Source organism: Siphateles boraxobius, unplaced genomic scaffold, assembly GCF_051911475.1.
Source record: "Siphateles boraxobius isolate OS27281-9 unplaced genomic scaffold, OSU_SipBor_1 25, whole genome shotgun sequence".
NCBI classification, from domain to species: Eukaryota; Metazoa; Chordata; class Actinopteri; order Cypriniformes; family Leuciscidae; genus Siphateles; species Siphateles boraxobius.
The window spans coordinates 22,664,255-22,684,361 of record NW_027508866.1 but is presented as its reverse complement, the minus strand read 5'-3'; the positions used below and the strand labels follow the sequence as shown (position 1 = coordinate 22,684,361).

Genomic DNA, 20,107 nt, shown 5'->3' with positions numbered 1-20,107 from the left:
AGAGGTGGGGCTCTTCCCGGGATCAGAACGTGGATAATGGCATTTCATGTCTGAAAGTTTTAAAAGGAAAGCGTGTCGACTGAATCTTTCTGATATGGATCATCTGAAATTGTATGCCATTCCACATTGACAATGAGATCTTTGAGAAAGCTTTTCTTCAAAAAACATCTGTTCTTTTACCATGAAGAATATTTTATAGAAAACCGAAAACAAAGACGTTAATAATTTTTGCACACTCTCGGAAATTATGGAATTTGTGTGTGTTAGTATCATATACAGTATATAATGAAAGTTGTTGAAAGTATAAACAGCTCAGCTGCCAGTAAACTTCCTTTACTGGGTTATTAATTAGTGTCAGATTAGGGTAAAATAATCCAATGACTGTAATTTACACTATCTGGTGAATCTGATCTCCTGTATCCCACAAAAATTTCAATTCAACACAATTCTTCACAGCACCCACAGTGAAACTCTTGATTTTCTGTATATAACTTACCTTATTTTAACAAGTAATCACACTGTTAAAGTTAGACTGTGTAGTTGTTACTGTATACGTTTATAGATTTCTTCCTAATATGACCCTTGAAATTGACTGTTGTTGGTGCAGTCATAATCATTCATGTTAAAAATTCATGTTATATTTTAATTGTAGCCTATATTTTTATTTTTATTGTATATATTTTTTATTGGAATATTTTTGACTGGAATAAAATCTGTAATTTAGATGCTAGCTATACTACCACGTGCCAAATATGTTTTATGTTTAAAAGAAAAAACATTGATTGGTAACACTTTATTTTACAGTGACATTGTTACACATTACATGTAGTTACTGTAGTAATAACTATAAATGATACACAATTACATCATGCAATTAAACCCTAAACCAAACCCTCACCCTAACCCTAAAAAATCATTGTTGGTTTAACTTAAATAAAAAAAGTAACCTGGTTGAATCATCAGAAACTCAAAATTGGTTAACTGAACCACATAAATTATCTAAGTTGATTTGACAAAAAAATTGTGATAAATCATGAAAGTATTGGTTTTTCAGTGGCATGTAGTTAATTATTATTGCTCAGTAATTACACTGTAATACTGACAATAAAGTGTAACATATTTATGTAGTATATATGCCTGAAATCAACAACATGGATTATAAGTGGAATTACATTATAGACATTCAATAATAATGCTATAGATCAGGTATAATGACTCTATAGCGTTAAACTATCTATACAATTACATGGTTTATAGCTGTACTCTTTTTTTAAATGTGACACATTTTCACCATTTCTGAGCTATGCAAATAGTTCAAAGTACAAAAAAAGTCACTAAACTTAAACATATTCTTAATGTGGCAACACAGAATTAACATATTTTTATTGAAGTAAAGAAAAAATGTGTGTGTGTGTGTGTGTGTGTGTGTATATATATATATATAGATTCCAATGAAAGTTGGTTTAAGGTAGAGATAATTACCATTCCCTTACTTTGCATTTATATTAAAAATGACTCAAAATCACTCTCTCCCCCCTGTAAATCCTTCTTCTACAACTTCAATTGTAATTTCTAATTGGTTAAACTGGCAGGGGTACTTACAGCCCTCTGTGTTTTTATGTTTAAACCATATACTTACGTTATTGAATTCCAACACTAGCATTATATCTTTAAATTAAGAGCAACTAAGTAAAGAATGTCAACTATGGTCATTATCATCATATGTCCCGAACGCTGTCCGGCCAGCGAGAGACGGTGCAAAGGTCATAAAGATGGCATGGATGAATCAGTTAAGCAAAACCCTCTAACCTCCACTTCCTTAATTAGGATGTCGGTTGAGAGCCAGGGCTTTTATTGCCTTCATCATTAGCTCTTTACATCAGTGCAGGACAGGCTTCCTTTAAGGACCTCACTGACTCATTGATCAACTGGCATCACTCTCTCTCTCTCTCTCCAACTCGTTAAGTGCTCGTTTTTCTCTTCCTCTCACCACTGACTTGTAAAGAGCTTTTAATGTGGCTATTAGAGGAAGTGAACAGGAAGCGTGTTGAAAACACAGCTCTTCATTATTTATGAGGAGGTTTAATCTGTTGCTTAATCACAATTGTTTGGGCCAAAGTTTGGTGTTAGTTGAGTAATCTGAGCAAACGTGAGGCTGACGGATGGCAGGTCCAGCAATTGATTGGTCCTTTCAGCAATTAAGATGTTGACATAGTAAATAGTTTCTCTGGATGTCAGTTTTCATATTTTCAGGCTTACCATATTTTCAAAATTAACACAAGTGAGTCTTATGTTCTAAACATTGACAATAAATGTTTATTGAGTCTCAAATCATCATATTGGAATGATTTCTGAAGGATCATGTGACACTGAAGACTGGAGTAATGATGCTGAAAATTCAGCTCTGATCACAGGAAAAAATGACACGTTGAAATCAGTTATTTTAAATTGTAATAATACTCCACAATATTGCTGTTTTGGCTCTATTTTTTTATATAAAAAAATATCAATGCAGTCTTGGTGAGCAGAAGAGAATTACACTTGAAAAATAAATAAAAAAAATCCTACTGACACCAAACATTTCAATGGTAGTGTTTGAACTGCAATTATTCTGTGATATTATTTGTAAAAAAAAATGGCTTACGTCAGAATGCCTTTGCTGTCTCTGGCCGCATTAATTGTGTAATCCCCTAATCCGGTTTTAATCCAGGGAAACATATAGTGGCAAATATAGGACCACACAGATTAGATTGTTTACAGCTCATTGTTAGAATAACAAATCAAATCGTGTGAAGAGGGAAAACAGGTTATTTTTCACAACAGGAATATGTTGTAACTGCCCCTTCACTGGTTACACACACCTTATTAGGAATGTCATTGTCTGATAACACGGGAAAGTAAAAAAGGTAAAGATAAAAACATTCACAATCATGTTAATGCTTCTAACTAATTGTTTTGATACAAGCAGTAATACTGACCTACATAATAAAGGACAGACAGACGGATGGATGGATGGATGGATGGATGACAGACAGACAGATGTTGGATGGATGGATGGATGGATGGATGAACAGATGATGGATAATGGATGGATGACAGACAGAAAGATGATGGATAGATGGATGGATGGATGGATGATGGTTGGATGACAGACAGACAGATGATGAATAGATGGATGGATGAATGGATGGATGGATGAACAGATGATGGATGATGGATGGATGACAGACAGACAGATGATGGATAGATGGATGGATGAATGGATGGATGAATGATGGATGGATGACAGACAGACAGATGATGGATAGATGGATGAATGGATGGATGGATGATGGATGGATGACAGACAGATAGATGATGAATAGATGGATGGATGGACAGATGATGGATAGATGGATAATGGATGGATGATAGACAGACAGACAGATGATGGATAGATGGATGGATGGATGGACAGACAGATGATGGATAGATGGATGATGGATGGATGGATGGATGGATGGATGGATGGATGATGGGTGGATGATGGGTGGATGGATGATGGATGGATGGATGGACAGATTATGGATGATGGATGAAGGATGGATGGATGGGCAGATGATGGATGGATGGATGGATGGATGGATGGATGGATGGATGATGGATGGATGGATGGATGATGGATGGATGGATGGATGGATGGATGGATGGATGGACAGATGATGGATGATGGATGGATGGATGGATGGGGAGATGATAGATGGATGGATGGATGGACAGATGATGGATGGATGGATGAATGGATGGGCAGATGATGGATGGATGGATGGATGGATGGATGGATAATGGATGGATGGATGGATGGACAAATGATGGATGGATGGATGTATGGATGGGCAGATGATGGATGGATGGATGATGGATGGATGGATGGATGGATGGATGGACAAATGACGGATAATGGATGGACAAATGATGGATGGATGGATGGACAGATGATGGATAGATGACAGACAGGCATCATTACTCCAGTCTTCAGTGTAAGATGATCTTTCAATCATACTAATATGATGATTTGTTGCTCAAGTAACATTTATGATTATTATCAATGTTGAAAACAGTTGTGCTGCGTAATTTTTTTGTGAAAACCATGAGACAGTTTTTTCTGGATTCTCTGATGAATAGAAGGTTGAAAATCTATTGAAATCTATTGTAACATTATGATTGTCTTTACTGTCACTTCTGATCAATTTAATGCATCCTTAAAAATATTAATTTCTTCCAAAAGAAATCTTACTGAAACCACACTTTAAAACAGTAGTGTATATACTTTTACATTTATTTACAGTATATTTCATGTGCTTAAACACTGTTCAATTCTGTTCTGACATTTGCTGTGCCAAACTGTAATATCATTAATATTTGGTAGTGAGTCTATGAAAAATCAAATAACAGGCAGGTAATGTGCGATGTGCAGATGTAAACACAGTTTTTACATCATCATTAAACACAGATTTAGATTTAGGTGTGTTATTTAGAGATATATTTCTGATACACATGTAATCTCCTTAATGACAAGAAAATGTGAAAAACAATTCATCTCCTTACATGACAGCAACTTGTTTGTGTGAATATCAAAAACAACAGACAATGTCTTAATGAGCGTCATCGCTTTAATCCTCTCGATTACAGCACGATATCTCCTGATGACAGCAGTGGATGAAGCATCATGGGAATTAATGAGTGATATTTTCATATGCTTCTGCTAGCCGGAGAATGTTTTCCATGAAGTGAGCAGCAGTTCAGGAGTCTGAATCAAATCACATTAAGGGCAGATTAATTTAATGTGTTTGTTATTGTCGCTGTTTACAGCTAATGACAACGGTTATTTAAAAAGCAGAGAGATGATTTGATGTATGCTTTGTTGAAATAATTAGGTGTGCTAATGGTTGTTTGTGTGTTAATATCAAATATTGCACTGTTTTATTGAAAACCTGTATATGATACCTCTATTTTACAGATCTATCTATCTATCTATCTATCTATCTATCTATCTATCTATCTATCTATCTATCTATCTATCTATCTATCTATCTATCTATCTATCTATCTATCTATCTATCTATCCATCCATCCATCCATCCATCCATCCATCCATCCATCCATCCATCTATCTATCTATCTATCGATTTGGACCAAAGGAAAAGTGAACAACAAATGTCTATATGTCAAATGTCAGTAACTGAAATGTAAGCTGGTTTTGATATGCTTAATATTGCTCACTACATTCCATTTATGTTATTTGATAGTTTCGACTTATTCTAAAATGTTGATAATATTCATAGAATATGTAGATGTGTCCAAACTTTTGAATGGTAGTAGCCTATATTAAAATAAAGGTAACGCTTCCTTTTACAGTCCGTGTTCCCCATGTACATACTATGTATAGTAATTACAATAACTGGTTAATAACTAGGTACTAACCCTGAACCTACCCCTAAACCTAACCTTAACCCATGTACTTACCTTATATTACCCAGTACTTTGTATAAGTACACTGTAAGTACACGTAAGTTAACACACTGTAAAATTAAGCATTATTACCAGTACTTTCTTAGGAAAGTACTTTCTTAGGAAAGTACACTGTAAGTACACGTAAGTTAACGTACTGTAAAAGGAAGCGTTACCAAAATAAACTCTTTTTAATTTACATTATAGTGAAGTAAACTAAGTACATTTAGCCAAAATATGGGTTGAAGAAGTCGTATTTGCCTCTATGTAAATATGTTGTTGTTTTTGTCCATCTCAAAGAACATATTTGTTGCCACGCACACTGCGTGAGGAACTGCTAAATTGACAGCTGCTTTACTTTTTTAAGTGCTTCTGGGCATTTTAATGTCATCACTAGTACTTTTGTTAGCGGCTGACCCCAGTGATTTATCCATACGGATTACTGAACTCCTGCTAAAGAGTGTAAAAGCTCAGTTTATCATTCTTAAGTGAAAGTGTGTTGGAGAAAGGGGGAAAAAAAACATGTTTACACATTAACAGTGAAAAACATATGCGGCACATTAGTGTCCCTCCAGATGTTGCCGTGGTAATCTGATGCCATGGCCTCTGATTGGTCAGAAAGTTGTAATCATGAAGATTTTTCCGTAAACTGTTAATAAAAATGCTTTCACTCTGATAGGGAATGACAGGGGTCAGACTTCTTAAAAAGGTTAAAGCGCTTTGGTTTTCAGCGCGACAATCTGTCTTAACATGCAGCAGAATTACTTTTAAATGCACAGTTTAAAAGTTCTGAGGTAAATACGTTTTTCACTTATGAGTGTCCTTGTGGGTCTTTACAGGACAGTGATATAAGTATGCCATTCGCATCAACTCAACACTGACTGGATACGGTAATGCTTCTCTAAATGCTTAAAGAAACTGATTTTCATTTTAATCGAGTTACAGCTTTTCTCTGGCTTTGTGATCAAGGTTTCTGAGGGTTTGGTTGTGTTCAGCACCAAGGACAGCGACCGTCGGTTCAAGTAGTCTGAGTCATATTAGAAACAAACCGGACTGTAAAGACTGTATTTAAAACACTGTGAAGATTACAGAACAACACAGCGATCTGGGGCTTCTCAATCAGGCTCTGTCTGAGTAGTCTATGACATAAGAGCTGTAAAATGGATCCCAATAGAGAATTCAACACATTAGACACCAGTTACAGTATGTCCTTGATCAATAGAGCCACCGCTGTGATTGTTAGAGTGACTGACATGATTAGAAGACCAACCCTTTTAGTGTCAGCGTTGTCTGTCCATCTGATGAGCAGATTTGGTGCTGCATGTAATAAAATAGAATAAAATAAAATAAAATAATTCAGCATTGTGGCACAATCTAAAATTATTCATGAAATAAAGTGGGGACAAAAATATTGCTGATCTTATTATGATATACCAGTGTAAAAATTGGAGTAAAAAGTTAAATGAAAAAAAAATTCTTAGCATTTGTTATTTCCTCCTTTGAGTTGCTTATGTTGCACCCACATGTCGACTAACTCTCATTAGAGTATTAGTAGAGTATTAGTAGACTGGTAGGTGTTAGTAGAATAAGTTGACATGTAGTTACAAAGTTACTTATAGTCAGTATAACCAATGTCTGTTGAGGAGCATCACAATAAAGACTTCACAGATATTAAGCAGAGAGTCTACTAATACTCTAATCAGAGTTAGTTGACATGTATTTGCAATGTTACTTAGAAGGGACCATTAAAATAAAGTGTTACCTGTTTTATTTGTGACTTAGAAATGTATAATCTGCGGCCAGTTGCATAAACACAGCCTTTTAAGACTGTGTATAAACTAGTCTGCCAACTAGCAGTCTTACTCTTCATTCTCAAATCTATTATTATGCATGCTTAAAATTATGACCAGTCTTAAAGAGAACAAATCATCATGTTTCATTTTACATAGGCCTGAAATATCCCAGCCAAATCTTAAAACAACACAAGTTTAAACCAGTTTCAAAACTAAACCTACCCTGAGAAAAACTCACACTTTTCAGAAACACGTGTGACAACTAGCCCCGGTCTCCCCTGCTGAAGTAGTGAGTGTGTTTCAGGATCAGTACGAGCCATAGAGAAGAGACTGTTTGATCTCTCTCATCTTTTCCCAATTTCTCTCTTTGGCTCTTGTTATTGGGCCTGATTTGTCAGGGCCCCCGGTGAGAGAGCGCTATCACCGTACGCTTTTCTTTTGGCATTGTTAAAACTAAATGAAACAAGGTAATTAGCTTGTTACAATTAAAGTGACTCGACTGGATAAATTGTAATCACCCGAAATGAAGTTAGGCTTCCCTGCAGGATCAGCCAGCCAGCTGAGCAGCCTCATTTGCATAATTAAAATATACAAATGATAATGGATTTTGTACTCAATATCCAGCGGCTGTAAATCCGGAGAAATATGAATATTACAATAACAACGCAGCTGCCTTGAGGTAAACGCTGGATGATGTTCCCAACGTTTGCTGTTTTCCCTCCTGCGCTCATCCGTTGGGCCGCGAGATGAGTCTGGATATGTGAGCGCAGGTACCAATTGAAAAGCTGTGTGATAAAATAGATGAAAAACATTCAAAAGTGATATTAGTTAATAATGCCTGTGGTGGAACCATGGGGTGGAGAAAGAGAGAGATACGTGGACCAATTACATTTGCAAATTGTGGGTGGCGGGTCCTGGTAGCGTGGCTCTACCTCGGGGGGAGCCTTTCGCCTGATTACACGAAATTGGGATTGAATTAAACATCTAAAAGGGTTGTTCTAAGACAAACCCGAATGAAATTAGGCCTGCTCTTTTTGCGCTGCGAGCGCAAGGAAGCTGGCACACGGAGAACGAGAGAAATGTTCTCAATTAGGAGAGGGACAATGTCATGAAATTAGGCCTTAGAGGTTTTCCTCTCCACTTTGCATTTGTCATTAAAGTGAGCGACACTGGCCTCCAAACAGCTGGGCTCCTGTCCACTGCTGGCTGCCTTGAGATCTCTCTCTCTCTCTGTATGTGTCTTTCCGTGGATTGGACTGTGTCCTGATGGAATGTGTAGGAATGTCAGGTGAAACAGAGGGGTTAAATCTGAAGGCCACACAATTATAAAGATAACTTTGATTCATTTTCAGAGATCGAGTTTTTCATCTTTAAATATTTTAAAATAAAATATAAAAAAAAAATAAACTTTGTATCTTCCTTTGATCTTCATTTGTATCCATCCACCTCACAGGTGTGGCATATCAAGATGCTGATTTGACAGCATGATTATTACACAGGTGTGCCTTAGGCTGGCCACAATAAAAGGCCATTCTAAAATGCACAGTTTATTTTTTTTTAAATTAACACAAATTTAAAAAATTTAAATTAATTTTTTTAAATTAAACTGTGCAATTAAAATTGCACAGTTTAATTTAAAAAAATTAATTTAAATTTTTTAAATTTGTGTTAATTTAAAAAAAAATAAACTGTGCATTTTAGAATGGCCTTTTATTGTGGCCAGCCTAAGGCACACCTGTGTAATAATCATGCTGTCAAATCAGCATCTTGATATGCCACACCTGTGAGGTGGATGGATTATCTCGGCAAAGGAGGAGTGCTCACTAACACAGATTTAGACAGATTTGTGAACAATATTTGAGAGAAATAGGCCTTAAAGTCTTAGATCTTTGAGTTCAGCTCATGAAAAATGGAGCAAAAACAAAAGTGTTCCGTTTTTAATTTTGTTCAGTGTAAGTACTGAGGTTAAATACATTGGGACTGCAAACGTTCTATACATTGCCCAAGCATTCACATCTGTACGTACTAGCACAGAGTATATGGCATTTTTCTCAAACAAATTCTAATGATATAACCAAAATTTTTTTATTTTATTTTCAAGCCCTGTATAAATTTCCTGAACAGCGGTCCATAATACATGTGTATACACAGTTACACAGTATTTTTAATCTTCCAGAACACTCAATCAACCCCTCCCGTTGTAAATTCTCTCTCTCTCTCTCTCTCTCTCTCTCTCTCTCTCTCTCTCTCTCTCTCTCTCTCTCTCTCTCTCTCTCTCTCTGTGTGTGTGTGTGTGTCCACCAACTTACTGTATTGTGTGTCCACCAACTTACTGTATTGTGTGTCCACCAACTTACTGTTTTGTGTAACAGAATCACTGTATTGAGTGTGTGTATATGAAGTACTAAATGAGTTTTCTATGGCACATCAGTGCAATATGGACCAGAGCTGTAAGTAAATAATTTGCAGTAATCAAAGTTAATGGAACCCAATGGGAGAGACTTGTGCTATTGCAATAATCTCATTTAGCAGACAGCAGATTCAGTGGATAATTGGGCATAAGTAAAATTGAATTCCCCTGCTCAATTACAGAACTATTACGCTTCTTATCAGCAAACACAGGTCAAATGTATCTCTGGCACCTTGAAAGCACTAATGGTGAGCAATTCAACATCTACTGTTGAAATGTCAAATATAACAAAGTCTACACAATCACTTCTTTACCGGAACAGTGCTATGAAAAATAATATATCAGTAAATTAGCAGTGTAAACCAAATGGAACAAAGCAATCATATCCCAAAAATCATTTGGGTAAACTGCATGATTATATGTTGATGTTTTCCTCTAATCACAATAGATTAAGCACAAAACGATTACAAAAGGTGAAAAAATGTGAAAACAGGAGAAAATGTGGAACCTCAGGAGTGCAGCGGCCAATGTTAAGATATTTGCATAATGATAAATTACATTTTCTTTATGTTTCTTGATAAATATAAGTACATTTAAGACTTTTTAAGACCAAGTAAAAAAAGTTTAGGGAATAAATTGAAAGGAAAACAATACGTCAATAACGCTAAATGTAAATGTCTAGGGAGAAACAGAATGAGTTGTTTCAGCAACACTTCAGAGTTTGAAAAAACATCTTCCAACAAATATCCATTACTGTTTAATTAATTTTATAAAAAAAGTAGCTTGCATCGCTCTGCTTCCCAACCACTACCATTGTTGAGAGTAATGCATTTCAAGTAACGTGAGTTACATAATCAGATAACTTTTCCAAGTAACTAATGGCTCGTTTCCACCGAGTGGTACGGTACGGTACAGTACAGTATGGTACGCAATTATTTCCATTTCCACTGTCAAAAGTCAGAAAAGTACCCCAACTTCCGTTGGGGTACCTAGCACAGTGGTACAGTACCTAAAGGGTGGAGCTAGACTCACTGCAGAACGTTGATTGGTTGACAGCACTCGTTGCTCATGTACCCCGCCTGGAACAGGCTTTCCTCTGCTAGTTTTTCTGACGTTTGACGCTGACTCTGTAGTGGTTAGACATGAGATATAATTCATCTTGTGTAGACCTAACGGGCAATCTTTGGTCTCGTGAATCAATAATAGGTTCTCTGGCCAATCGTTTAGGCTAAGTGAAGTTTCATAACTTTATATATTTAGGCTATATATCTTTACCGTTGTAAGGTTAGACTGGAGAGCTGACTTTGTATGTTTGACTGAATTGTTTGCTTTATTTCTTATTGTAGCTTCTTGTACCTTTTACTTATACTTTTATAATGGCTAATATTGATAAAACTGAAATTTAACAAAAAGAGACTGGTTTGAGTTTTACAGTGAAGATGATCACTGTAATGTTGTTTACTGCAACATTTGTTGTGTAGTACAAATGCACATATTACCTGGACCACATTAATGTGTTTAATATTTTAAAATTTAAACGAAAAGAGGCAGGGTTGAGTTTTATATTTCATTTGGTTATAAATAGGCTAACGTTATGCATGCAGTGAATATAATCAATGCGCGTTGCCTGAACCACATTTGTGTGGCTATAATGTTTAAGATTTCTTTAAATGAAAACGAAAAGAGGCAGAGTGTTGTTTTATAAGATAGTTTGTTTTATTGTTGACTAAAATTTACATACAGACAGAGTCTCTGAGATATACAGAGATAACCGGAGTAGCAGAGCGAGTTGATTGACGCTTTATAAAACGTCATTTGCAGAATTACCGGACTCGTATCCTCGGGAGTCATTCTCCTGAGTCGGTCTTGGCAAGTCAGAACTTTGCGTAGGCCTACTTGGTATTGAGAAACGCCTAATGTCGGCGCTTGTCTTCTTGTGACCAGAGGTGTCAAGTCCAGGTTCAGAAAGTAAAATTCCTTCTCAGTATTTTGTTCCAATCACCTGGATTTGCTAATTAGCACAGTTTTTCAGTCAGGAAATAGAACTAATTAGTGAAATCAGCTGGCTGAGTTCATGGGTGGAATAAACATATGCCAGGACTTTTACTTTCTGACCCCTGGAATTGACACCTCTGCTTGTGACAAACAGCCACATGCCGAGAAGCAAGAACAAGCTCTGTGTATGTCATACATTGTTGTTTACTATGTCACTTTCTTCTTCGCACATTGATGTTGACGTTGACATTGATTGCTTCTTTCTGGCATCTATAGGCTACACCACACCTATCAAGTAAGGGTACTCTTGGTGGTGGAAACACAAGCCGGATCAGGGTTTACCATACCGAATCGTACTGCACTGCTGAGGTGGGACCAAGTCATTGGGACCATGCCACGTCATGCTTTTGTTTTATGTTTGATCACGTTTTAGAAATAAAGCTGCATTTGGGTTCTCACTTTAACTTGCCTTCAGTGGACTATTCATTACACTGAGTAACAAAGGCAAAATCATTTCATAGAAATAACTGCTACACATTTTGTATGTGTGTGTGAGAGAGAATGTGTCTATGAGAGTATCTAAGCCATTATTTGGAACCTAAAATAAACTGAATTAGAAAAGAACATCTGTGAGAAACACAGATGCATAAGAAATTTCTGCTACTATACCACACTTTACAAGTGAGAGAGGAAACATGCAACATGGATGCAGACAAACTCATGAAGACAGTAATTTAAAAATGCTGTGCTACCATACTTACAGTAATACTAAGAGAGAGTCAATGTGAGTGAAATGAATGTTTGAGTCAGTAAGAGTGATTTATCTTTTCTTTGGGCACTATGATGCATTGCACTTGCAAAAGATCAAATTGGCCAAAAGTCTGTCAGACATTTGTGCACGATGGGGCCGTAGTATGATGCCTCCATGTCTGAAAACTCGCTCCACTAGAGCACTAGAGACAGGCACTGCCAAGACCCTGATGGCCACTCGGAATAGTGCAGGAAGGGTGTCCCGGTTTATAGCCCAGAACAAGAGGGCATTCTATCCTTCAGATGTGTCAATTTAGTGACTTAGCTGATGTGCCGGAGTGGTCCCAATGTTTTTCCTCTGTCTCTTATGATATGCTGCAAACAGCCCCATGGCGACGTATCAAGCACCAAGTAACACTTTTTGGGGCTACGTGCCTGTCATATTTACAAAACGTAAATCCATCCATTTCTCCCGAAAGACATGATAGTGAGTTGCTGGTGAACAGGGAGAAGACTTTATAGTTACCTATAGGCTAAAATGTTAAATAAAACAAATACACTTTATGTATTTAATCTCACTTTATTAATGTGTCTTAGCTGTTGACTTTCGACGATTCAACTGACATGAATGTCCATTTCCTTCAGCCTCAATCTCATTCAAAACAGAGATGTTCTTGCTCAGTATTTGTGTTTTCCAGTGTAAATGTCTAAAGATTCTTAAATCAAGATGCATAAAATATGAAGTCTTGTTTTCTGTGAAATTGATCAAAATGAAGTGGCTTCTAATTAAAACAAGAACAAACACCATTGAGCCAAAACATTGTTCCCACCTGCATATGCCGTTGATCCTCTGCGTGCTGCCAAAGCAGTGTCAACTCACAGAGACATGGGCTCTATGAGACCCCTGAATGGGTCCTTTGGTCTCTGACACCAAGGCATTAGCAGCAGATCCTTCAAGTCCCGTAGGTGGGGGTGGAGCCACTGTAGATCGAACTTGTTGGTCCAGGACATCCCACAGATGCTCAATTTGGAGGCCAGGGTCATGTTCCTCAAACCATTCCTGAAAAATATGTGTAGTGTGTCAGGACGCATTATCCTGCTAAAAGAGCTACTTCCACCAGTGAAACCGTTGTCATGAAGGGGTGTACCTGATCTGACAAAGTGTTTAGGTCAGTTGCACGTCAAACTGATGACCACGAATGGCCAGACCTAGGGTTTCCCAGCAGGTCATTGTCCAGATCATCACACTCCCTCCAGCGGCTCGTCGTCCCACAGTGATCCTGGTGCAACACTTCCTCAGGTAAACACCGTTACGTACATGGCCGTAGGTCCAGGTCCAAGGTCCAGGTCAGTCGCTCGCGAGCCCATTGTTTGACGGTGGCTCTTTCAATGGCTCTTTCGACGGTGAACAGGGTCATCATAGGCTCTCTCTCATACGCAGCAGAGTGTGATGCACTGTGTGTTTTGACACAAACCTCCCATAACCATTAAAATTTTGTGTGACTTGTAACACAGTAGACCTTCTGTTGGCTCGGACCAGACAAGATAACCCTTGTGCATTGATGAACCTTGGGTGCGCAACAATTTGGCCCTTATCAAAGTCGCTCAGATCTGTATTCCTACCCAATTATACTGATTACGAGAACTGATGGTTTGTTCACCATCTAATCTACCCAGACCTTAATACGCTGCATTTTTAGGAGATGATCAATGATATTTGCTTCAACAGTGACTGGTCATAATGTTTTGACTCATCAATGTGTAAACATATTTCACATATTCAATGTATTTAAAAAAATGTGGCAAACTTAAATCCCTCTGCCAAACCCCTCCTCCACCATAAATAAAATTAAAACTAAGCAGCTCTCATGCGACAAAGTCTTTTCCCCCAATCTTTACCTTTAATTTACCCTCATATGTCCCTGTATTTATGCCCTCTGCACTTTTCTTTAAATTCCTGTCCATTTCGTGATGAAATTCTCCTTAAACCCCAAAACTGTAAGTGTACGCAGTTCACCGAATCCATGCCATCCAATAACCAAATGTATTTAAATCATCATTTAAAGTAATGCCCATGTGCTCTCTCTACTCTACTCTCTTAAAAAAAATCCCACAATCAGATGGGACAGAGAGGGGCGCAAGCTTAGGGAAGCTTAGTTCTCTGAAAAGATGTATTTAATCTTAAGATATTAGGCAGGGTTATTTTTACTTACCATCGCCCTGTATTAAAACAGACCGTAACGTTTACTTGAAGATTTAAGTGAATGAAACAAATGAAATAAAAGTGAGTGGGTGGTTTTAATCAAGGAGAGCACATGCAAGGCAAACGCTGAGGTTTAACAGATGTCAAACAAGTACCGCGGAGCTCCATTAGGGATATGAAGGGTGGATGAGATGATTAAATGTTATTTAAAGAAAGGACGAGAGAAGATAAAGTCCAGTCGGGGGGGGGGGGGGGGGGGGGGGGGGGGGGGGGGGGGGATGGGGCTATACTCCTCCTTTCACTCGCATTTAAACAAAAGGAGAAGTGATGTTTGTTTAACATCGTCTCATTGCTTTAACCTCTCTCATTAAAATCGGAGAGTACACTAAGCTGTTAATGTTCTGTCTCAGCCTCCCTCTTTTCACACACCAAGAGCTTCATTTAAATAACTTACAGGTCCAATTAGATGGGAAATTAAATTGTCATTATTTAAGTGGGTGACAAGCAAAGGAAGTGACAGGAAGGAGGCAGGAGTGTTTTGTGTCCCTTGAGGCCTGCAGTAGTTACACTTATGAATTTAGCGTGAAGCAGCGCTGGTAATGACACACAAGCCGTTGTGTTTGAAAACTGTAGCAAAATGAGAGAGGTGAAGATTAAATACTAATTGTGCAAAAACATTTTATTCAGATGTACACAATCATTCATTTTGAAGAAAATTTAATTATATTGGTGCTCTTTTATTTCGGTTCCACTTAATTTTGTTAGTCCACTTTCTACTAACATATAGACATTCTACTAACTATAAGTAACTTTGCAACTGCATGTCAACTAACTCTTATTAGAGTATTAGTTGACTGTCAGTAGACTGTTAGGTTAGGGTTAGGTGTTAGGGTTCGGGTTAGTAGAATAAGTTGACTTGAAGTTGACAAGTTACTTAGTCATTATAATGTCTTTTGGGGACCATCACAAAAAAGAGTTAACAGATATTAAGCAGACAGTCTACTAGTACTTTAATACCAGTTAGTTGACATATAGTTGCACATATAGTTTACTTATAGTTAGTGGAATGTCTAAAGTGGACTATCGAAATAAATTGTTACCATAGTTTCATGAACATGAGTCATTGACATGATGATCCAGACTTATTTTTGTTCATTTTTTATAAATGAAAGTCAGCGTGTGTAAGGTTAGATATATACACCCTCACTGCCCACTTCATTAGATTCCCCTTGCAATTACTGGTTTGCGTCCCCCTTTCGACTTCAGAACTACCTTATTTCTTCATGGCATAGATTCAACAAGCTGCTGGAAACATTCCTCAGAGATTTTGGTCCATATTGTCATGAGAGCATCACGCAGTTGCTGCAGATTTGTCGGCTGCACATCCATGATGTGAATCTCCTGTTCCATCACATCCCAAATGTACTCTATTGGATTGAGATCTGGTGAATGTGGAGGCCGTTTGAGTTTAGTCAACTCACTGATATGTTCAAGAAGCCATACCGATCTAGCTCACTGCATTGTGCAATAAGTGTCATCTTATAGTAGAGTAGCATTATAACAACTTTCATCACACTCAAATGTATCTAATATGATAAAACAGCACTGTGTTACCCCACATGCACATGACTGAAAGAAGCGGAAGGGGCATAATAAAAGCTCCACTGCTCTCGAGCTGAGTGTCGTGCTTTTCTCTCATTAGCAATTACTCCAGCGGCTCGTTCCGCTCGTAATGTTAATAAATCTCTAATACATTACCGGTCATCCATGAATATGATTTCTGCTGATTCCCGTCAAATTCTCCACCGGCTGTAAAGGTAAAGATAACAACTCCCATGACTCCACGAAATCAAGGCATCATCAAGCTACATCTTTGTTTTGAATAAACGACCTCTAGTGGCGAAAAGATACATAGTGTGCCTTTAAATCACCTTTCTTAGTGTACTTCAAAATTTTGAACAGTAAAATTACATATAATATAAAATATATAGTATATAAAATAAATGTATATATGTCAGTTATTTACTGATTGGTTTACTGATCAGCAGAGTCTGATGGAAGGTTAGTCAGATGGGCCCCTGCGGTCCCTGTCCTGTCTGCATACAGTCACATCACTGCCATAAAGCTGATGGATGGAGTGAAATCAAAAATTCACAGGTGATCTCTGACCCCGAGCTAGAGCAAATGGATCCAGCATCTGTGCTGGCGCAGTAAACGGGCTGGTGTCCTCTGTGGTCACTCCTGAGTGCTGTAGGGGACTCAGAACACTTACAGGGTCCTGCAGGAGCCCCGGACACTCAATGACCTCAGAGGGGGGTGAGGTGCACTGTCTCACCAGGGCTATACATTTGACTTTTATTTTTTTAAACCATTTTATATCTTAAAAACTGTATATATCCAGATATAATTATTTTGTCTGGAAATTCAACCCAGTTGTTTTATATTACATATAGCCAGTATTAATTTCTGGATGCTTATAAGAATTAAATACAAATAAAATGTACTTTTGATTCTTTTCTCCCACTTCCCTTAGTCTGTATTGTTGTCGATCTTAGGTGTAATACAATCCACAATTTTGTAATAAAAAAAACTGTAATCATTTTTATTAAAGAGTATTTACATAAATACTTCTGTTTATCCCTATTCTGACTCATATTACAGTATATTCTACTTGTATTATGCCATTTAAATTAATCTGTTGAAATTAAGGGTTAAGTCATAAGGTATAAAATTATATATAATATGATTATAAGCAAACTCCTGTTCAAAAGTTTGGGGTCGGTAAGATTTTTTAAGATGTTTTTGACAGAAGTCTCTTCTGCTCACCATGGCCAAATTTATTTGATCAAAAATACAGTAAAACTGTGATATTATAAAATATTATTATGTTTTAAAATATCTTTTTTTTTATTGTAATATACTTTAAAATGTAATTTATTCCTGTGATCAAAGATGAATTTTCAGCTTCATTTCTCCAGTCTTCAGTGTCACATGATCCATATGATGATTTGATGCTCAAGAAACAATTATGATTATTAGCAATACTGAAAAGTATTGTGTTGCTTCATATTTCTGTGGATACCATGATATATTTTTTTATCAGGATTCCTTGATGAATAGAACATTTAAAAGAACAACATTTATTTGAAATATAAATCTATTGTAACCTTATAAATGTCTTTACTGACACTTAAATAAATGTATACATATTTTACAGTAGGCTACATACATTTACGGTGTCCTTACTGAATAAGAGTATTCATTTCTTTAAAAAAAGATTAAAGGCAGGTGTGTTTGATTATGCAGGACAGTGGATCGGCAGGAGCAGGATTGGGCACCTCTGATGTAGGCTATAATTTGAAACATACACATACATGCAGTATTTAAAAGAGACTATGCCCCTTTTTACAAGATGTAACATAAGTCTCATGTGTTCCCAGAATGTGCCTTTGAAGTTTCAGCTCAAAATACCTCACGGATCATTTATTATACCATGTTGTAAATCCCCATTTTTGAGTGGAAGGAAAAACATGCTGTTTTTGTGCATGTATCTTTAAATGCAAATGAGCTGCTCCTGCCCGCTTTCCAGAAGAGGGCAGAGCCTTTACGGCTCGTGCTTTTGATACTCTGTCAAAAACCAAAACATCTTTTTCTCTATCGTGGTCACTCTCATGTGACATTGCAGTTCTTCACCATCATCAAGGTTTATTATCTGCATGTGTTTTAAAGTCATATCAGTCTGAACTTCTGAAATATGGTTTTCTGAGCTCACACATCCAAAGCACACGCACAGAAAGCTGTCTGTCAGACCGAGCATCCTGTGGGTATTAAAATATTTTCTATTTCACGACTTATTGCTCTCAAACTGTCTAATACACACAAGGTTATGTCAAAAACACACAAAGTTCACATGAACACAGTTGGCTATTAGTGTATATTAAATCTAAAGTGAAAGCAGTGTAATATACAGTACTGCTAAATATCCTGTTAATATGAATCAAACAACAAAATAAAAACAGAAAATCACTCACTGCAATGCTGCTGTTAAATGCTCTGGCTAGGAGATAAGCATGGCGGACTGTGTACAGATCACTGAGGGTGGAGTCTATGCTAATATGGCAGCTGTGGGCGGGGTCTGTTCCAATGTGATATCATGGATGGATTTTCACCGCAATAGGGTGGTTTTGTACACACACTGCAGACACATAAGTCTGTCATAAATATGTTAAAAAACAATATAAAAGTGAATTTTGCATAAAAGGTCCCCTTTATTTTATTCTATTTACTGTATTTTAACTACATTCAATTGTTAGTAACTTGCAGCAAGACAGGCACAGTAGGGCTTCATAATGTTTTCTCCAATAAAAAAAGTGGCCTTCAGCTAAATTAAATTCTGAAGGTGATAAACTTTCTTCTGGCTCTCTCCGCCAGTGATATAAACCTTGATCGTGGAGGGAGAAAAAAAAAGGACAAGAACTTTTCCACTCTGTCACGGCCTCTTTGTCTCTTTCAGAGTGATTTTTTACATCGACCCCAAGAAGAAAAAAAAGTGCCCGCAACCGGCAAATTGAAAATCCATTTGTTGAACAAGTACCTCTCACTTACAAAAAAAGAGCAGGGGATCAGTTTGGAGGAATAATATGACATGTGTGCTAATAGCACGGTTTCTCCAGTGCCATCTGTCTGAGGGAAAGGTCAGGAGAAGATGGCAGGCGCGTGGCAGGTGATGGAGAGAGCGAGAGAGGACAGGAAAATGGGGAGGAGGGGGGCGATAAAGACAAGCGAAATGTACAGCGACGGGCGAGGAGCGGCGTGACATCATATGAATGTCATAATTGAGCGGCACTAAATCGAGAGGCCCACTTTCAATGTGTCAATAAACAAGTTCAAGGTGACACGGCGGATCAATACAGCGCGACAAGAACCATCCGACAAATTTACTGCGGTGTAATTGGGTGCAAAATGACTCAACTCAACCTTCACGGTGCAGGAAAAAAAGAGGAAAAAAATCTTAGCGCCCGCCGTCGCCCTCCGGCAACAGTTTGTACATGTCACATATGCCTTCAGGTGGCATTGGCAGACAATAATGGATTTTGTTTTGGTGTTTTTGTTGTGTGTGTGTGTGTGTGTGTGTGTGTGTGTGTGTGTGTGTGTGTGTGTGTGTGTGTGTGTGTGTGTGTGTGTGTGTGTGTGTGTGTGTGTGTGTGTGTGTGTGTGTGTGTGTGTGTGTGTGTGTGTGTGTGTGTGTGTGTGTGTGTGTGTGTGTGTGTGTGTGTCTGTGTGTAAAAGACAATAGAAAAAAAAGGTAGTAAGACTATCTGTGTATGTGAAATCAGGAGCGCAGCATTAAAGTGATACTTCTACCACAAGTTAACATTTTGTCATTATTTAAAAAGACTTTCTGTTGTTGTTGTTTTCCGCATAGAACACAAAGCAAAAATTTTGGAAAAATGTTTAAGGAGTGAC

The 20,107-nt window shown here is 37.5% G+C and overlaps 1 long non-coding RNA gene across 1 annotated transcript in view; it reads right to left on the bottom strand.

Annotated features, from left to right (window-relative positions):
* LOC143750294 (uncharacterized) overlaps positions 1 to 20,107 on the bottom strand; it is a 411,790-nt gene that overhangs the window by 40,332 nt on the left and 351,351 nt on the right. The window lies entirely within an intron of this gene.